The 22,282-nt window shown below is 37.2% G+C and overlaps 1 long non-coding RNA gene across 1 annotated transcript in view; it reads left to right on the top strand.

Moving 5' to 3' along the window:
• The window catches only part of LOC137757260 (uncharacterized), a 399,943-nt gene that overhangs the window by 151,512 nt on the left and 226,149 nt on the right, over positions 1-22,282 (top strand). The gene's annotated exons all lie outside the window — the stretch shown is intronic.

Genomic DNA, 22,282 nt, shown 5'->3' on the forward strand with positions numbered 1-22,282 from the left:
TCTTGAGGCAATAATTGGTGCAAGGTGCAACAACTGGTTCTTTACTTTAGAAAAATTTCCAAACATGCTCCTGACCACTGAACCCCTAGAACCCTCACATTGTCTGGATTTTCATGGGCTTATTTTCCATCTTGTGGCATGCATGTGTCTTATATCTATCCTTGCTACTTTTTGCTTATCTGGTCCAATAAGTATGATGTCATCAATGTAATGGACCCGATTTTCTGTGAGATGCCAAGATGATTAAGAACTCTGCAGACTAAATTAGATTAGAGAACAGGAAGTTGAGACGTCTCTGAGATGAGACAGTGCAGGTATACTTTTGCCCATTCCAAGTGAGAATGAAGTATGTCATATCATACTTTCAGTTTGGTATAGCGAAATGCATTTGTCAAATCAATAGCTGTGTACCAGGTGCCAGGATTTGTATTGTTTCGTTCCAGCAAGATACTCCAGTATAATCTTACAGCTGCAACTGGAGTCACTACCTGACCAAGTTTTATTCTACAAGATGATCCACCACCTGCATAGGCCAAATAGGGAGGTTAAACGTGGATGCAATACAAATCACCACCTTGCATTTTTCAAGTCTTTGATGGTGGCACTAATATATTCAGCTTACTCAGATGTATGGGGTATTGTTAAGTTTTCTAATCTGATTGGAGAGGGAGTTCCAAGAGCTTCCACTTGGCTCTTTCTACCACAATAACTTTCCCTCCAGTATCCAAAAATGGGGTGATTTCAGTTGACGGGATTTATATTTCAATCATGTATTCAGGAACTGAGAAATAACTGAGTTGATCCGAGGAGAAATATATATGGGGCAAAGCTCTACTTACCACAGCCACCATAAAGCTCTATTTTCATGAACCACAGTAACATTTTGGGTGTGTTAGATCATCCCACAGTAGCGAGATAGATGCTACTCTCTTCCCTCAAAATTTGGTTTAAATATTGAGACTGGTCTCACACACACACACCCCAAAAGAGTTTGGAAAGGTTTATTACTCGCAAATAGAGCTTTCTGGGGAGAGCATAGCAGGCCCCTCCCGCTGGTCTGAAAATGAGTTGAAAGAGTAAGGAAAGGAGATTGGCTTGGAGTTTTCATGGTGGCTAGGGGGTGGGGTCAAAGTGAGAGTTCCTACACGTCATTTGAACTTCCTGCTGGTGCCAAAGGAGAGAGCACCTTGGGATCTTTTAGCTTGCACAGATTCAGGGAAGAAGGGGTGGAGGCAGGGGTGAGGCTTAAAAGCTGCAGAAGTCAAACATTAAAAAGTAGAGTTGGGCTTCCCTGGTGGCGCAGTGGTTAAGAATCCGCCTGCCAATGCAGGGGACACGGGTTGGAGCCCTGGTCCGGGAAGATCCCACATGCAGCGGAACAACTAAGCCCGTGCGCCACAACTACTGAGCCTGTGCTCTAGAGCCCGCGAGCCACAACTACTGAGCCTGTGTGCCACAACTACTGAAGCCCACGCAGCTAGAACCTGAGCTCTGCAACAAGAGAAGCCACTGCAATGAAAAGCCCGCGCACTGCAACAAGGAGTAGCCCCTGCTCGCCGCAACTAGAGAAAGCTGCGTGCAGCAACGAAGACCCAATGCAGCCAAAAATAAATAATAAATAAAAAAACAAATTCGTGAAAAAAAAAAAAGTAGAGTTAACCATAATGGAAAAGAATATTTTAAAAAAATGTATATATGTGTATAACTGAATCACTTTGCTGTGCAGCAGTAACTAACACAACATTGTAAATCAACTATACTTCAATTAAAAAAATAAAATAAAATAATAGAGTTGGACTGTTTTTATATTGGTTCTTCGGGAATTAGTTTTAGCTAGTCCTTCAAAAGCATGAATTTCTTATTTTCTCATGCACCCCTTTTCCTTTGGAGAGAGTTGTGAAAAAATATTTACCATATATTTTTTTGTGGCTGTGTTGCAAGGTCTGTTCTCAAGGGGACTGGGTCTCTCCTTGGTCCAGGATCTTTAGGTTTTGCTTACTTCTGGGAACTAGGTGAGAAATCAGTTTCCTTTCCTGTGTTCAGCTTTCTGCCCATCAGCTCTTAAATGTTTTATGTTATATAAATCAAAATATTATATATAATATTATAGTTGGATGCCTATTTTATACCCAAGGACACTATGGTCAATTAGCCATAGCGAAGATTCCTGCAGATTAGGCCATTCTCATTACTATTTGTTACTGCTGTTCATTACAATAATTGCATCCACTTTTTCTCTGGTGGTTCTGTGTTGTCAAGTGGCCCCTGTTACTCTGGGATCCCATCATTGCCATTGATATCAGGGAGCCCATCTCAACATTAATGTCTCCCACTGTCATCCCTAGCATACAGAGGACACCACTATGGAAATTTAAGGATGCTGATGTTCACTTCACTGGTACAGTTCTTGACATCTTAGTGAAGGAAGGGTCTTCTTATCTTTCTTGGTGGATGAGGATAGTTTTGTAGGCTGCATGTGGTAAATCCTTTTTAAGAATTTTTTTTCTTGAAATACAATAGTACACTTAAAGGAAAGCTTAAGTGCTTTTGGATTCCTTCTTCTACATTATGCTAGCTGTATCTGGCGTCTTGACTTCATTGACTGTAGGCCATAATTAATTCTTATTTTTTCAGTCAACCAACCAAGAAAATTTTTAGAGCCATTTCTCAGCTACTTGAGCTAGCACATTAATCTCTAAGTGTATCCATATCAATAAATTTAACCAAATCCAATGTTTTTAAAAACAACTTTATTGAGTTATAGTTTACAAAAAATAAAATTTACATGTTTTAGTCTATAGATAAATGACTTCTGAGGAGTGTCTATGACTGTGTAACCACCACTCCAATCAAGAAATTTCCCTTGTGCCCTTTGGGTTAATCTTTCCAACTCCCTGTCCTAGGCAACTGCTGATCTGATTTCTATCACTAGAGTTTAGTTTTGCCTGTTCTAGAATTTTATTTAAATTGAATCATATAGTATATACTATTTTTTGTCAGGCTTCGGTCACTCAGCATAAATTTGTGTTTTTGTTTGTTGCTTCTTATTGTTGAGTAGTGTTCCATTGCATGGATATAGCCATTCGCTAGTTAGTGGACACTTGGATTATTTCCAGCTTTTGGATATTCTGAATAATGTTGTAAACATTCTTTCGTAAGTATTCATGGATATATGTTTTCATTTCTTTTGACAAAATACCCACAAGTGGAACTGCTTCGTTATATGTTCATTACATGTTTAAATATATAAGAAACACAAACTTAATCTGATGTTATATTCTATTTGCCTTAGTCTAAAACACTTAGAGTCCATTTTCAAACATATTCTTCAGGTTTCTACCCAAATATGTTAGCAGAATCTTGCAAGTCACTTGGCATATATTCAGTCTTCTGGGTCAGACTTTTCCTGAAGATCTACTCTAATTATAGGTATAGAAGTAATAAGATATTGTAACAGTTAATAAGAGAATTGACATCTTCTTAGAAGGCAACTTCCCAATGTGAGGTTAATGCAGAGTATTTAACATGGGAAAACTAGTCTTTTCAAATTCAGGAGGAGATGCTGATTTTCTTGGTAAGAGAGGCTTATGGAGACTATTTAAAAGCTCATCCCACGCCCTACAGATGTGACACCATGAAGCCCTTCACCAAGTAATCGTCCCTGTAGACTCTCATGCCAAATGCTATTGCATAGCTTAAATTAAAAGTTTCTCTCAAGGTTTTATTTTTAATGTTTATTTACTTAATTCAACATTAGACCGTAAAAGAAATAACTGAGTCCCCTCTAATGCATGTATCAGGTAGTTTCCCAAGCACTGGGGATAAGGCAGTGAATGGAATAGTCCCTGACCTTAAAGAATTCATAATCTAGTGTGGAATTTAATTATAATATGCATGAATATCCAAATAAATGCATAGATATGAATTGTGGGAAGTCCCATAAAGGAAAATAAAAGAGTATAATGAGAGATTATCTCTGGGGGAATTTACATTGAAGAGTTGAGGCAGAGCAGGCTTTTTTGAAGAAGTATGGATTAAGCAGAAGCCCAAGTGGTAGGTTAAAATTTCATAGGTGAAGAGGGGAGAGGAGCACTTAAACAAGGTGAAGAGCAAGTGGGAAGGTGCTGAGGCAGGAGACACCTTGTCATTTCAAAGGAACTGAGAGAAGGCCAGTTTTGCTAGAAAAAAGGAAAAAAGCAAAAGGGAATTTAGTTGGAGAGGTAGGCAGGGGTCAGATTCTGCGTGGGTCATAGACTATGTTAAAGGGTTTGGATTTTATCCCAAGTGCAGTGAGAAGTTATTAAATGGTTCCATGCAGAAGAATGATTTTAAATTCAGTACTTTAAAATATCATCTGATTGTGGTGTGGAGAAAGGACTGAAGGGAGCCCAGGCAAGAAATGGACCAGGGTAAATAGTTCAGGGTAGATAAGTTAAATAAGAGTGACAGCAGTGGGATAGATAAACGGGTGAATTTGAGTTGCCCCTTGGAGGTAGAATCCACAGGAACTGGTAACTAATTGGTTGTGGGGGATGATGGAGGGGCAGCTTTGAAGATCACTCTGGGTTTCTGGCATGAGTATTTAGAAGGATGGAGATGCCAGTTTCTGCCATGGTGGGGTTGGACTGGAAAGGAAGCGTATCTGAAGCTTAGTTTATGAGTTTTCACTCCAGATAAGATGTATGGGTTGGATGGGATTTCCCTGGTGGCGCAGTGGTTAAGGTCCTTCTGTCAATGCAGGGGACGTGGGTTCGATCCTTGGTCTGGGAAGATCCCACATGCCGCGGAGCAACTAAGCCTGTGAGCCGCAACTACTGAAGCCCATGCGCCCTAGAGCCCATGCGCCGCAACGAGAAGCCACTGCAATGAGAAGCCCGTGCACCACAATGAAGAGTAGCCCCCGCTCGCCACAACTAGAGAAAGCCCACATGCAGCAACAAAGATCCAACACAGCCAAAAAAAAAAAAAAAAAATGTATGGGTTGGAAATGTAAATTTGCAAATAGATGAGATCATTTAGGCCAGCGAGAGAAGCACGGATGGAATGAAAGACTAAGGGCCGCGTGTATGGACCGTTCAATGCCACCACAGATTTATCAACAATAGATCCCTGTCTTGGTGTGCACCCCACCACCTCAACTCTCAAAGATTACCTGGTCTCCTACTTCCCTTAGGAGTGACCTTTTTATATCAGATCTTCTTCCCAGTCTTAACTCTAATCAATTTCTTCATAGAATCAAAACACTTTTGACACTTTTCTCCTCAAGCCTCTTTCTTTTTTTTTTTTTTTTTATTGTATTATATTGTATAGTATTTTATTTTTTCAGATGGTTGACATTAGTACTGAAGAACTGAAACAACAGTTTGATCAAGAAATAAAAGTAATGGCAAAGTAAGTTAATCTGGCAGTGTGGTACTGTGGAAAAAAGCAGGACAAGGAGTAAGGGACCTGTTTCTTACCCAGAGTGTGCCATGAACTAGTGATATTTTCAAATATGTAATTTAAATTGTTTAGAGAACTTGAAAGAACTTTGACTCTACAATTCTGTGGCTGCATATACTCTCTCGTATGTGTGTAGATTAAACAGCAGTCATTATTCTAAATCATGACAAAATTACATGGAATTTCATCTATCTTCGTTATTGTGTTTTCTGCTCCCAAAATTCACGAGAGATAAATTGTAGATATAATATGTAGGTGCATATATGTGTAAGTATATATATGTGTGTGTGTATATATATATATATATATATATATATGACAAATAGTCCCTTTGATATAAGTTAACACCATAAGCCAGGGAAGTGTTATATGTAAGAATGTTTAGAAGGCATTGACTCAGTATGTTTGAAAATTGTTGGACATCATCAGGAAGAGAAGAGAAATAAATTAGGAAATTTATTCAATAATTATAGTGATTTATACTTGAGTATGTACAATAGACCAGAAACTGCAATGTATTAACCAACACTTGTTATAACCACGCCCCCGGCACACACATTGTTTTTTTTTTTTCCACTGAGATTTAGAAACATTAAAAACTTTGCCCAAGGCCACATAAACAATAAATACGTGGATTTCAAATCTGGATCTGTCTGACTCCAGAACTTGAGCTTTTGATCTAAATCCTTAATGGGATTTACCAATTTATTCTCATTAGCTCAAGCCTCTTTCTACTCTTTGCATTTCATGGAATTGATCTTTCCTGTTCCTCTCACCTTTGACTACCTTCTCTTGACATTTGAGCCTGTAATGTTGATTTACCCCAGAGATTTATCCTGGAACTTTTACTTCTTACTTTTTATGCATCTACACCCACTTCATAAGCATACAAACATGAATTCTTCCTGTCTAAGCTTTATACTGATGCTGTAGATTTCAAGAGCAAGAAAAATGCTGCCAAGTACTGAAACACTACAAATTGAAGTACTAGACTACCTATTCTGGATACGCTAAAAAATTATGAAAACATTTTTTCCACTTTCAGTGATCACCTTTCTTCATTCTCCAAGAGGACAGAATTTGAGGTGTTGGAGGAAAATTTCCTTGAATATGGTTGAGGGAGCACCATTGTGGTGCTAGAAGATGGTGCCTTCTCTTTTTCTTTTTTTTTCTTTTTTTTTTCAGAAGCAAACTTAGAGTATCCTTTAATAATTCAATTAAACTTTACATTAATATAACATAACAGCAATGTACCATGTGAGAGGTGAGTCTTAGTAAATACAGATCTCTGTTAACAAAACTGGGATTTAACATTCATTGATACATAATCTTTTTCTCTCTAAAATTAGCCTCTTTTCTACTAAATGTAACTGAATTAAGACTAATCTGTTTGCAAAATAAGTCTGGTCGCAATAAACTTGGCTTGATGATTTATATAACTCTAATCGATCATATAGACTTTGTACTTGCTGAAACTTTTATGAGTCTCAGACTGGACTTTTAAAGGACCTCTCAGGGCTAGGAAAGTCACACCAAGGGCTTATCACAGATTTTTGCCTAACAGATGTAGGTGAATTCCTCCCTTTTCGAGGCCTCCAAAATACCTTGGGATTTCTGTAACGGCTAATGAGGTAGTCTTCCTAATTTATCTGATAAAGCTGCGGGGAACCTAAGAGTTTCCGATCTCTGGAGGGAGCAGACAGAGAGAAAAGATAAAGTTTCAATTCTTCTTACAAAAGTATAATTTACCAAATTTCTATAAGTTATAATGAGTTTGAGGGGAAGGTTTCCTTATACCTGGAGAACACAGATTTAAACCAGTAATTTTTTCAGATAGAAACCATAAAAATAACCATATTCACCAGTTCACTCAGTCCTATGTAACTAATCCTTTTTGATTAACAGCTTTATGAAGCCATCAGGTTTTTCATTAGAATTCTTCAATTTCTTACCCAATTCAGCATTATGGTCTGAAACTCAGAAACTTGTATTTATCCAAAAATCCTTTCTATAGATCTTCTTGAAGGGGAAGCATTTTTTGCAAAGGCATTAGAGTGAAACCATAAGTGTCTATAATGACAGAAGACTTAAGAAGGCACGTTTAAAATCTGATTACAATGCAATTGACAAAGTAACTTGGTTACTGTTGTGACATACAACACTTTAAGATAATAACTAGAATTATGACTGATAACATTTTACTACCAGGACATATCAGATCTTTATGAAGTCCATATAATTTCTAGACTATCTATATTAGTAACATTTACCATACAATATAACCTAAAAAGATTTATTACTCATTTGACAATACTTCCCATGTAATTTAACATACCAAATGAACCTAATTAGTTTAGTATCTCTCTTTGGCATGTTTCAGGGCCCTTTGAAGCATCCCAAAGTTAGCTAGAGGTTGAAGAAACTTTATCACAAATTTGATTTGGAAAGTTTTGTCATAAAAATATCAAAAAGGGCTTAGAACACTCAGTCAGACAAGATCATAGGCCACTGTGAAACAATAGTTATTCACCTAGCCAAAGTAACAATAAAAGATTTCAAAGGCAAATACAGAATTGATCACTTAAAAGGTAAAGAAGCTAGAAGCTTAAAATCTGTTATCAAAGGCAGTTCAACATTTTAAGAAAACTTGTCTTCTTAGCAGAGAGAAAAGTCAAATTTAAGTTTTGCACCCACTTACTTTTAAAATTCATTTACTCAATTAAATTTATTTTAACCTTAATCAATCCTGATCATGCACAAATTTTCTCAGGGTTCACTTTCCACAAAACTTTTTATCATTTTCTGAATCCATCACTTTATTTTCCATTTGAAAATAGCCAGCCCTAAGTCAGACCTACTTCCTTTTCCCTCAGTAAAATCTAATTCCATTCCTCATACCTTCTTTACTGAATACATACATCCTACTTTCCTATTTTTACTGAAATGTTTTCTTATTATTTCTATTAGCTTTAATTACATGTTTAAATTAGAATCCTCATGTCTTAAAACTTTAATTTCTTGTGAAAACTATGAAGTAAGCAATTATGAACTGTCCTTTACATTAGCATTCTGTAGATTGGTGAACATAAATACCAGTGATAATTAAAAAAAAGAACATTTGCTTTCTGATAGAGAACATCTCAGGATGGCACCAAACATATTCATTAACAGTTCTAAAATCTTTAGTTTCTCTATAAGAGGAAGCCAGTGTTCAGTAATTAATGTCTCAGTATCTTATTTTATTTGGGAATGACCTAGTTATTCAACAAACTTCCATCACTTAATTTAGCGCAACTCTAGACTTTCAAGTTAACCAGAATCTGGGGAGACTATTTTAGATAGAGATTTCTAAAGCATAATCATTCTTAATAGAATTTCTCTAAAGGCTCTTATCTCATTTACATTTTCTTTCCTTAAAAGTTTCTTCACCTCGAATTGGGCCACTGCCCACTTTTTGATCTTTGATGGTTGCCTTGGAACTGTCATGGTGCTGGTGGATGTGTCACTTAGCTTGCCGATGTGTTACAGTGAGTGGATACTGAGGCTCAAGGTCTAGTGGAAGTCAACTCGACTGCCATCTTGGACCTATTTAGTTCTAATCAGTCTATATCATGTCCTCGGGCTATGTCATTCCTTTAAAGTTTATGGCCCCCCCCTTCCCTCCTATTTCATTCCTCCCTCAGAGATTTTACTCCCATATTCTTATGGGAAGCAGAGCGGTGATGGTCTTCTGTAACTGCTTCAAGGCTGAGTAGAGGCATTGACCCTGCCTGTCGGGAGTAAAAATCTCTGGATGCCTGACCTAGGAGTCCCAGGGGCAGGACAATTCCTTGTCTTAAGTCAGTATGGGCTGGAATCCTCACATAGCCATCATCTTGATGTGGAACTGTCATAACTGCTTCCATAGCCTTTCTATGAATCTCCTTGCTGATAAAGTGCTTTTTGTAACAACATCAGAGTACAGAAGTATGTATAAATGGCAAAAGACTTAAAAGGCATGGTTAAACATCTGAGTACAGTGTAATCGATAAAGAAACTTGGTTACAGTAACCAGAATTACAAACTATTACATTTAACTTAACATACCAAATAACCCTAGTTAAATATTTCTCTTTAAGATACCTCAAGGGCCCTCTAAAGTATCCCAAAGTTAGCTGGAACTCAAAAAAAAAATTAATTAATGTTTGATATTTGGGAAGTTTGTCAAAAAGTTTTAAAACACTTGGTCAAATAAGATCATCAGTCACTGTGAGACGATACTTATTTCTTAACCAAAGTTACAAGAGATCTCAAAAGCAAATACAAATCAGTTAAAGGCAAAGAAATTTCACACAATCTGTTGTCAAAAGCAGCATTTCAAGAATACCTTGGAGGGAGAAGCCAAATCCAGTCTTGTTCTAGCCCATTCCTAATGAAATCCATTTACCCAACTAAATTTAATCCAATTTTAGAAAATCCTGATCATGTATAACTCTTTTCAGTATTTTTCATTCTTCACACCTTTTTTTTTTAATGCTTTTTTAAAAAAATTTTAATTTATTTTTGACTGCATTGGGTCCTCGTTGACGCGCAGGGCTTTCTCTAGTTGCAGGAGTGGGGGCTACTCTTCTTTGAGGTGTGCAGGCTTCTCATTGCGGTGGCTTCTCTTGTTGCGGAGCACAGGCTCTAGGTATGTGGGCTTCAGTAGTTGTGGTGTGCAGGCTCAGTAGTTGTGGCTCGCGGACTCTAGAGCGCAGGCTCAGTAGTTGTGGTGCATGGAGTAGTTGCTCCGCGGCATGTGAGTTCTTCCCAGACCCAGGCTTGAACCCGTGTCCCCTGCATTAGCAGGCGGATTCTTAACCACTGAACAACCAGGGAAGCCCTTCACACCTTTTACTAAAGACACATATCTTATTTTCCTTAAAAGTTTTTTCCCATTGAGTTACTTTTCTTGTTGACAAATTTGTAATAGATAGAATAAGGTCTTATTTGACCTCTAGTAAACCTAGGTACAACAGAAGTATTATACTTGACATCAATGACTGTAACATGTCTATATTAATCAAACCAACAAGCTTAAGCCACCTTCAATACCGGATATCAGTTTAATACTGAATATTTTCCAGATGACATGAACCTGAAATTCATTCTGGCCAGATTATTTTCTATTTCTGAGTATTTATATAAGTGCTTAATTTTTTTTTAAAGCCAATTAAGTAGAGCTCTTCTATAAATTCATTTTTGGCAATACCATACACCTACAACACACATATAGATACATATGAACACACAAACAAACATAGAGGCCTCATAGTTCCCATTTGAAAATTTCAGCCCTGAGTCAGGTACAACATTGGGCTTCTAGCAGATGGAACAAATCAAGGTCACCTATCTAGATGGCTAAACCCTTTTTACTAGTGTTTACAGAAAAGACACTTAAGATTTCTATTTATCCTTGACAAGTCAAGTTCTAAATTACTTTACCCTTTTAAAAATTTCCATTTAAAAAGATGGCAGAGATAAGCGTTCCTGAGAAGACCAGATAGGATATTTGCATCTCAATGGTACAGGCAAGTTCCTCCTAGGATGACTTTGTTTCCCTTTTGTTTAATATTTATAAGCCTCTTAAGATAAATAGGGAAGGTTTTGGGAGTGGTAAAAGGGATTGGTGGGTTTTGGATTATTTTCGGAGCCAGAGCTCTGGTCCTGTAAAGACTACATGTGTAAAACAAGGACAGTTTTGTTTTCTTTTTCAAAGAATTGGTTGGCTACCTCAATGATATTGAAGGACTGACATACCCATTCACACATGTTGGAGAGTTTTACTTTTCCTCATTTAGTTTAGGGGAGAAGGCCTCTTCCAAAATTCCTATCAGGCTCTGAATATCGGCTATGGTTAGTTTAGTCAGACCAGTGGCCTCCTATTTTGGTAATGTATTTACAAACATTTTTTGAGGATCTTCCCTAGGTTTAAGAAATTTGTACCTTATATTTAGACACTATATAACCCTTTTTACTTAATAATCACCGGCTGGATATCTTTGGCCAAGCCTGGAACCTCGCTGTTCCACATTCCAGGGTCTACTAAGGCTTATCAGAACAATCCGAAGGAGTAAGGGAACTTGCAGAAGTGTGGGAGGCTTGTTTTCCCCCCTGAGACAGGAGAGTTTTTCTGATTCCTCAGGCTTTCAATTATAGGAGAAAGTCCTGGACATAAGGGAACCTCAGTCCATTTTCCCATCCTGTGGCAATAAAGATCTAATTGTAAGAGATCCATTTTTAGGCCATTTTTCTTTGTCATTGGGTCATAGCTATAGGTTGACCAGTCATTCAAAATTTTTCCCAAGGGTCTCCCAGGTTGGGGTGGAACCTTAGAGGAAGCGCTTCCCATTCTAGCTTGAGCAGTTAGTAACAGATGTCTGTGCGCTCAAACCAAAGTAACGAAATGAGCCCAAACTTCGGCAGCGGGAAACCACACTCAAAATAAAACAAAAGGCAAAGAGATGCCCAGAAATCAAAAGCCAAACGGCAAAAATGCCCCAAACATGACGTCCCACTCCCACTAGACCTGTGACCTTTGTCCAAAGTGGCCCCTTACAAATGGAATTTCCCTTCACAGGGAGAACTCCCCAAACTGGAACCGAAGTTCCCCGAACGGACAAAGTCAAAAAGGCCACGGTGTGCACTCTGGGGCATTTACCAAATTGCTGGCGGATGTGTTGCGACGTACCAAACGCCCTCTTTCTGATCCTCCAGGAGTTAATGTCTTCTCAGAGTAGATGTCTGGGCTAATGCAGGAAGGGAAAAGGAAGGTGTCCTCAAGGCAAAGAAAGCCTCGGCAGCTGCTAGGGCAACCTCTCCCCCGATCTCTGCCGCAGCCTTGGAATTCTGCAGCTGAGACGGCGGGTCGGGTGTGATCGGGCACGGCCCTATGGCAGGGCAACCCTGGCAATCTGGCCTCAGAGAAATCCTCCAACCCTCTGCTCTCCCTGGGGAGGCTGGCGTGGAGAGAAATCCCTGAACGTCCCATCAAGCCGAGGGCCCTATGAGGCCGCCTGCCCACAAGTCAATCCCAGACAAGCCCCCAAATTTGTTGCCAAAATCTTGGCTCTCTGTGCACCAATGCCAGACAGAAATATGGAGACAGTGTTATGGAGGAGAAAGAAAGTGGCTTTCTTTCTTTGCCAGGCAAAGGGGGAACACAGTAGGCTAACGCCTCAAGAACTGTGCCCCTGCTTTCTCTTTTTACCTGAAACCGAAAGAGGTAGTTTGCCTTGTGTCCAATAGAGTGGAACACTAGGATATAATATATTTAAGAACATTAGATACAATATTTCTTAAAGAGTATAGTATTAAAAGTAGGAAAGTATTATAAATGTAGGAGGTTGCTATGTCTGGGAGTGAGTGAAATATTTTGCTTTCATAAATGCCCTTTTTGTTTATAGGTCACTAGAGAGGCTAAAATAGCTTGCCTCCTTTTTTTAGAGCATGGCCTTTTCCATGGTGGTGTGTGACATGTTTGGTATAATTCATTAGATTGGTATACAGATTAGTAGACACATGTTGTGCCATTTTGAACAACTCATTGTTTATAGATGTTTTGCTCTTGATTTTTATTTAGTATGTAGAATAACATGGAAGTGAAATGATTGATTTTTATATTTTCCTATTTGCCCCTTCCTTGGAATGAAGATCTGTAGCTTCATTTTACCACTGTAAATGTGGCTACAGTATTAACATTTACTACCTGGAAATGCTTTGTAAAACAATTAAGATTTTTAAAAATGTATCATTGTTTAGACACAGAGACATCAGTGGCAAGACTGAAGTTTCCTTCCCTCTAAGAATTTATGGACAGTTTTTGAGCTGCCAGTTTTAAAAAGAGTGACACATAGGTTTATTTTCTTTTTTTGGATGAATCTTGGGAATTATTTTAGTGTTTTGTATCACGTAGTATTTTAGATTGATTGCTGTGGAATCACATTAACCTACAGTGACATAGATATTACACTGAAAGTAACATTTGTTGTTTAAGGATCAAACTTAATGATCAGAAAAGCATTGGAGGCTAAGATTTTTCTCTTGAAGACCAGCTGCACAGAGTCTGCTTTGTCATATGGCGAGCTGGTAGGAGCTGCTTTTTTTAGCCAGGGCTTGTTCTCTTTGGATTCCCAGAGTCCGCACATGGCCTGACTCTCTTTTACCATCTGCCTGGAACTGTAGAGATCTGATATCTTGGCCCCTATAATGCCTCATGCTGAATATGACATATGTGTGCCTTGAACACAAGACTACTAGAGCTAAGTTGTTCTTTTTTTTTTCAAAGCCGTTATCCCTCCTCAGAAATTTGTATGTTTGTTTGCTTCTAATGGAAAGTTCTTTTAGACTTTAATTCAAAGTTTAGTGTCAATTTTCCTTTATTGTAATTCATTGATGGATTTAAAATATTCAGTTGTAAAAAATACTATGTGAAATTCAAGAGGTGGTTAATTTTACTCAGTATAAGTATTTTAAATATAAAGAATAAGAAAAGCATGTGTTTTTAATTAGTGCAAAATGAACGCACAGGAAAATGACAAGAACCATGGAGAGCCTATATTCATGATATATACTATGTGCAATGACATCTGTACCATGGTTGCTGCTTAGAATTGTAGGCATTTGCAGGATATTAACTGGATAAATCTGATTCTTATCCAAAATATTTATATATTTAATTTAAGTGTTATGAATATACACTGGATTTCTAATGTTATAACTGGATTGAATTGTGTTAGCATGTGCTATATGCATAGTAATTATTTCAAATATTTAAATCTAAAATTGGATCGATTGATTTCTATACTTGTCCTGAAAATACAGATGTTTTCTATTCATACTCAAGTCTCAATGAATTTTCCCCTGATTTAAAAAAATATTATTGTGTTCTTTTCATATTTATGATCCTTAACTTGCTCCTTTCCTTTCTGGAAGCAAAGATGATTTGTTTAAGCATGATATCTATGTCAGTTTTTAAATAACTATACTATCTAAGAAAATTATTTTTAAGCTTATGCAGTTTCTGTGGGAGGAAATCATATCTCTTTAAATCAAACAAATTGCTTCAGTGAATACTGTTGTCAAACATAGAGCATTAAATCATGTTTGGTTTCTTTCTCTCAGAATATACAGGAAGCATCCTTTAGACAGGGTGAGTGAAGTAGAGATGACAGAACAATGTGAAGGCCCTGCAGTTCCTTACTTGTAAACTCAAGCTAGTAGCAAAGGAGACATTCCATCTAAGACCCTACGGTTTGGTCAGATCTTCTCTTATGGAAAACTCCTGCCTCATTTCTTACCTTTTATCTCTTTTAGAGTAAAGGTTGAAAACGACAACATTTATTTGGCAGTGTGACAGCAAAGTTCAACTTGCACTGCAGGTTTTTGTTTCTCACTAATTTATTGGTACTTAAAGCATGTATTTCCATATTCTGGACTCTAAGCTTTCTTAGAACAGGAACCATGTCCTTATAGGCAACGTAACACAGGAGTTAAGAACAGATTTGGAGACAGATTGCTTGGGTTTGAATCTTTGTGCACTACTTACCCAGCTGGGTAAGCTTGGGAAAGTTGCTTAACCACTCTATAGCTCAACCTCAAAGGGTGGTTGTAAAAATTATATGAATTAATATGCATAAGGTGCTTATATAAGTTCCTGACTAATGGTAAATGTATGACTTTTGCAACTGTTTCATTGGCCTTTGTGAACTCTGAGCTCAGAATTGTCTCTAGAACCAAGTAGGTGCTAAAAAAAGGTTATTAAAACAAATGGAGGAATTGTACCCAGATCTCCTGTGTGAGAAGCAAAAATCAAAATGAGACCATTCCATTTCCCCTGTTTCCTCTCCTGGATCCTCTGTCTTGCACTTGCCTTACAGAGAGGCACTTTCCAAAGCCCAGTCCCTGGTGCCTCACAAACTTTCATTGTATAGCCTCTTCCCTGGAAGTGTTACTGAAGCTGATGACATTGAAATTAGAGCCAACTGTGCTGGTCTGAAATATCTGCCTTTATACCAGTTTCAGAAGCTAAAATAGAGGTGGGGAAGGGTACTAGCTGATTTCTAATTCTAAAAGTTCTGTGAATTTCTGTTTTCCAATATCCAGAACCATATTCCCAACAGCCTATTGAGTCTCTTATACCCCATATTTAAACCGAATCCATCATTTTATCACTCAGATGACCTGCTTTGCTGTTTCCTTCTAACAATGCCTTCATTTAGTCCATATCATCCTCACTTGGACGCTTGTAGTGGCCTCCTAACTGACTTACTTGCCATGAATTTCTCTCCCCTACTCTTTGTCTCCAGACATTGTCAGTCAGACGTTGACAGAGGTCCACTGCCAGAATTGGTCTTGAAACATAGATCTGATCATGTAAAGTTTTTAATCAGTTCCCAATGCTGAAAAATATAAACTTTCAAGTTGAAATTTCAACTCCTCCAATTCTATTCGGTCCTTATGTATTACACTGTTATTCATTAATTTATTCATTAAATAAAATACATATATTCAGCATCTAGAATGTAACATAAGTTGTGCTAGGAATAAAAAGTAAATGAATGACAAATATAGTTCTAATCCTGAAACAGCAAATAGTCGAGTGGAGGACCCTGGTGATCCAATGAGTACAATACCGTGATGAATGCTGTACAAGATGTGAGCTAAGAGTGCAGCAAAAGTATCTACAGGGACACACAGAACCAGACATAAGCTGAAGGATGTCTAGATTGCATAAGCAGTGGCTAGCTTGGACATAGAAATGTTCTAGGTAAATATCATAAAAGATATGAAAAGGGATACCAAGAAGCAGTGAGTACTCAGGTAGGGGCACAGATCTGCTTGGGGGCTGATTTTTGGCAGCCCAGGTATAAAAAAGAGTAGACATATGGTTGGACCAAAATTTTGGCTTTGAAAGGTAGGTAATATAGAAAACTGAGTGTGACATTCTTTGAAAGAGAGGGATTGAAGTGATGTCTTGGTATCTGTGCTGGTGAGTAAGGAAGTGAAGTTGAGGGAATAGTATCATGAACTGGAGAAAAGGACATGGTTAAGAGATTTAAAAGGACATGGTTAAGAGAAAAGGACATGGTTAAGAGATTTAAAATGTCCTTATCTTACTCTGTGCCTACCCTTGGTTTTCCTCATTTCTCATGTACCGGCTGGCTACTTCCCAAATGTAACCCCTGCCTTTTCTAAGGTTTTGGTCAAGTTGTTCCCTTTCCTAGAATGTGTTTTTCTCTGGAACCTTTGTTAAAGCCAAGGGCTACCCCAGCTAAGAAAATTTCACCTCCTCCAAGAAATCTCTGGCTTTATAATGATTTTCTTTGTCCTTTTCTTCATATGGCATATGTATTATTTTTATACTAATTTTTATTCAATTCTGCCTTTTTAAAGGCTTATTTATGCAAGCAGTTGCTTCTCCCATTAGATCATTTTTTCCTGGTGGGTAGAAGCTTGGCTCATTTGTCTTTGTTTCTGCCATGGCAGACTCTATACCACACGGTGTGGTAAAGAAAATAATTATGGTCTCTGCCTTATGGAACTTATCTTGTAGTGGGAAAGAGAGACAATGATTGAACAAAAAAACAAATAAAAAAGATAATTTTAGACTGTGGTAACTGTATTCTAGGAGAGACAGGGGTGGATAATTTTAGTTAGGGTGGTCTGGCAAGGTGTCTCTGAAGAATATCTGAATTGAGAAGGAACCTTAGGGAGAACCAGGATCAGGAAAAGGAATGGCATGGTCAGAGGTGCAAAGTAGAAAAGAACATGGCAGGTTGCAGGCTGCCAGCTGGGCATGGGCAGTTCACTGCCCCAGAAATAGAATTTATGCTTCATGGGGCCAGTGTAGCAAAAACAAGTGAAGATAACATTGGACTGGAAATTGAGAGATCTTGGACACATCACTTTCCAGTTTTGAGTTTAAATTTTCTTACCTAAAAATGAAGCAGTGGGTTTAGTGTTAAGACACTTTTGGTATCTGATTCCTTTTTGTTTTTTAAAAATTTTGTTTATTTTTTTAATAAATTTATTTATTTTATTTATATATTTTTGGCTGTGTTGGGTCTTCGTTGCTGCACGCGGGCTTTCTCTAGTTTTGGAGAACGGGGGCTACTCTTTATTGTGGTGCGTGGGCTTCTCATGTGGGGGCTTCAGTAGTTGTGGCTCGCGGGCTCAGTAGTTGTGGCTCGCAGGCTCTAGAGTGCAGGCTCAGTAGTTGTGGTGCACGGGCTTAGTTGCTCCATGCATGTGGGATCTTCTCAGACTAAGGATCAAACCTGTGTCCCCTGCATTGGCAGGCAGATTCTTAACCACTGCGCCACCAGGGAAGTCCCCCTCTTTGTTTTGGTAGATGAAATAAGCTTAGGATTTTTGGAAGGGCATGGGCAGGACAGGAGATTAGATTTTTCTCCATCTCTGTTCACAGTAACTTTGACTCCCTTATGTTTGTACATGCCGGCACCTGTGTGCCCCTTCAGAGCACGGATAGGGACAGAGGGAAAGGGAAGCCGTAGGTACTTTTCTTTGTCTCAAGGCTTTTGCTCCACAGAGAAGAGTTTGGCTGCTCCACAAAGGCACAGATTTCTTCAGAAAAAAACAACTTCAAAGAATTTGAGGGTAAAGAAGAAGGGGAGACATGATCTTCACCTTCATGTTACTGTAGACACCTTGCTACCTGCAGAGATGAACTGGTGGGGAGAAAATATGGGATTGTCTGTTTAAATTTTTAAGTCTTCCCTATCTTTCTTTCCCTGACACACCAGACTGTGAATTCCTCATAAGCTGTCTTGCGATTGCATTGACAGAATGCTATCACAGCCTTACCTTTAATAGAGAAAAATAAATTGTCCCAGGACAGGTAACACCACATTTAGTTCCTTCTCACAGACTTTTAAAAAAGATCTGAGATGGTGCATTTGCTCAAGGATAAATATGAGTGATTGCAATGTTTTGTATTTTTGAAGTCTGCTTAACTTCTGAAATTCAAATTGCAAGGGGACAGAGAGGCTAAGTTCTGATTAGAGATTAATATAAATTCAACCATAGATTGAATTTGGACTTTTTTTTTTTTCAGAAAATGGTTACTTTACCCAGCCAGTATTTTAACTGTTATTTAAGTTAAGTTGAATAAATGACAATATAGATTGTGTGAAAATGATTTATGAGATGTGAATACAAATTGACTATTTTCAGACTTAAAGAAAAACACTTTGTGTTTGAAGTAAAAACGATGAATTGGAGTTTTTATACTATTACGATTAAAAATATGTGATATAAAATGATTTTATTTAACGTAATTTTAATTTTCATACTGAGGCTAACACTCTATACTATAAATTATCATAGTAATTGTAGATCTCTTACTTTAATTTGTGCATCATTTTCATGCAAACCAGTTAACTATGGGATAACAAGAGGGCACCTTGCATATAATTCAATTTTAAGGAAGGTATTTTGCAGGAGGGAACTTTTTCATTCATTCACACACGACTTTTGTGAGAAGTGAAGATACTGAAACATTTTTATCTATTTTTCAACAAATTAAACTTTCCCCTTACCCATTTGATCTTAGGATAAAGTATGTACAAATATATTGCACTAAATTCTTTTTATGGTTAATATTAAATTTTGTGGAAAAGTGATTTACAAGGAGATTTAAAATTTCCAGTATTGCAACCCTGGTACCTTAGTTATCCAGCATGTGGGTGTTTTGTTAACTGAATATTTTGGTTTCTTGACCTTTGAATTTAAGTTAAGCAATGAAATTGCCCAAATATTATAACTTTTTAAACTTATTTCTCAGTGAATTATTTTCAGAAAGAGATGTTATCAATCCTAAGTCTGCCATCAGAACTAACCAAACAATGGTGGTGTCAGTGTACTCTGAGAAAGACTTCATAGACAAACAACCTGAAGGCTATCATTGATATTAGCCAAGCAGAAAAATATCTATAAGGGAAAAAAGAATTTCATTCCTCAACTACTGAGCACTGAAAACATTAGCAGGCTATGAAAAATAGTGTTTTAAAATTTTAAACTAAACACAATTATCAAAATCACTGAGAAAAATAGATATTACTTAATAATGCAGAGATCTCTGTATTACTCAATAAAAAAAATGCAATTTATTTTCACCCTGAAATAGAAAGTTGACAGCCCACTGAATTAAATAAAACACATGGTTATCTTAATAAGAACAGCCCCAAATGAAGGATTTTAATAGATTTGCCTGTCTTTCAATAAGTCTTCATTTCTGTCTCATCTTCCTTTATGACTCTTTAACACAAGTAACCTCTGTCAAAAGTGGTATGTCTAAGGCTTTAGAAAAGCAGCTTTAGAGGGTCAGATTATCCTCGTAGTATCTAGAATGAACTCCTTAGTTCAGCAGCAATGGCTGCTTTATAACACCATTTAATTAGCACGCTATGGGACTTTTAATCTAATATAACAGTCAAACATGGCACTATTGTGTCCTGTGCCCATTTTAACTTGAGGTTAATATTGATGAAGGATGTCCCTATTTATTGGATTAAAAAGTCTGTTTTAGTTATATGATTTTTCCCGATTATTATATTAAGAATTTAATGATTTTGGAAATTTAGTTTTATTAAACTCCAAGATCTTACCCACTATGTCAAATCTATTATTCATCCCCCCACCCATTTTCTAATGAATAAATAAAATTTGAAAGGGATATGCCATTTCTGCCTCATCTTTATAAGAATGAAATATGATTTTATATATTTTGTGAGGACATGTATTTTGTATATGAAATTGGTTTTTATTTTTTAAAGGAATATTTTGAGATGGTATTAAGGTATATGATGGAACCATCAGGCTTCAGGAATGGGAGATCAAGGCTGCTCTTGGACTCTTAGCAAAGAAAATCTTCAGACTTTCCCTTAGTTCTCTTGGTGACTGTGCTCCCCAGGTTCAGTTCTGCATCCCTCAGTTCTATTTCTGCAGGGAAACTATGATTGAATTTCTTGGATCAGTAATTCACCCCTGGTCCAGTTAGCCCTGTTTAAGAAGGCAGGCTAGAAACAACAATGTAGGAAGAGAAGGGGAGGAGGGGCTGTTTTCAGAGAAGGGGAGGAGGGGCTGTTTTCAGAGAAGGATATGGGCTGAAGGCAATACATGTACCTACTGTAAGGCCCGTGACCAGCTTCAAGACCTCATCCCTTATCCCTCATGTTTGGTTCAAGTATAGGCTTGAAATAAAACTGTTAAATATGTTACTTGGAGTTGTTAGCTATTACTGCTACTTGTTAAAAAAACACTATTTACATTCACAGACTTGAGAAAAAATGTATAAATTAATTCTTCAAAAGAATGCATATATAAATACTTATATTGGCTCTAAGAATATATAACTCTTTAGTTTTTATTTTTATGAAGTCAATTAAAAACTAAAATCTCAGGTTAAATGTATTCATTTCTAGTACTGATACAATTTTAGTTTTATACATAACTATTTTTTGGCATTTTAGATAAAAGGTGAGACTTGAGGATAAACTGACATTAAGTTTGTGTGAACACCTAACTTGGCATTTAAGCTAACTTTACGTATTTCTGAAATCTTATATTCTGCTACTCCTCTACCACAAGCTGAATTAGACATTAGCTTACTTGAGTTCTAGTACTCACACTGCCCGGTTACTGTGTGACTTTGGGCGAGACACTTAACTTCTGCGGGTCTTAGTTTTCTCAGCAGAATGAGAAAGTTAACGTCTACCTTCCCTGTCTCACAAGATTATTATGAGGATAAAAAGAGATGCTGTATTATGAATGCAGTTTGTGAACCATGAAATATTCTGTGATTTGTATGTCTGTGTCCTTAGATTGTAAGTTCTTTGAGAGTAAGCACTATATTTTGTGTTTCTCTGCAATCCAGTAATTAGCACACTGCTCAATCTATGGCATATGTTCAATCATTTTTGGTATTGATGATGAGGCTGAAAATAAAAATATGGAGGTTTTGCTAATAATTTTCTCCTACTTGTAGTCATTCATTCAATCACGATAGTGCCTAAAGTGCCTTCCATGTGCCTGACATTATATGAGTCATTGCAGATAAAATAACATATAAGACTCAGTGCCCTCAAGGAGTTTACAAAAAGGGAAGGGAGAGACTCATGAGAAGAAGACTGTAAACATTATGGGAGACCAAGGACAAGGATAGTTACAGTGCTCTAGAAAGGGACATGTAATCCAGCCTTGGTTATCTCGTTCATGAGAATTGTAAATTTCTTGGCATGATAAAATAGTTTTGCGATTAAAATTTTGAATGCAAATTAACTTTTAAACTAAGATCAACATTGAATATTCAATATGAAATATAGCTCCTTGAGTTTTTTAAGAACATAAATTTAGTACATAGCAGGTTTGTGACTTGACAATAATAATATCTCATGGCATTTTTAATTCGAATTCACGGTATTTACTCCCAGTTGGCAATTATATATTTTTTTGCATGTGATTTTGTCTAATGCCTATCTCTCCCATTATGCTGTAAACTCTGTGAGATGAAGAACCATGTTAATCTTGTTTTTCACAGTATGTCCCAGTCCTGCCACACTAGGTATTTACATATTTGCAAAATGTTGTTTGAATAAATAATCTATGGACAGTTGAAAGAGATTTGTGGCATAAACAATTTTATATTGCATGTTGTTGAACCTATATATAATTTTCCATTTTAATAATATTGTTACTAGAACTTTGTATAATTTGACTCACTAAACATTGCTTTGTCCCCCTTGGAACACTCATTCATATTTATAGCTGCAAATATCACCTCTCTCTCAAGCTTTAGATCAAC

Source organism: Eschrichtius robustus, chromosome 2, assembly GCF_028021215.1.
Source record: "Eschrichtius robustus isolate mEscRob2 chromosome 2, mEscRob2.pri, whole genome shotgun sequence".
Lineage (NCBI taxonomy): Eukaryota > Metazoa > Chordata > Mammalia > Artiodactyla > Eschrichtiidae > Eschrichtius > Eschrichtius robustus.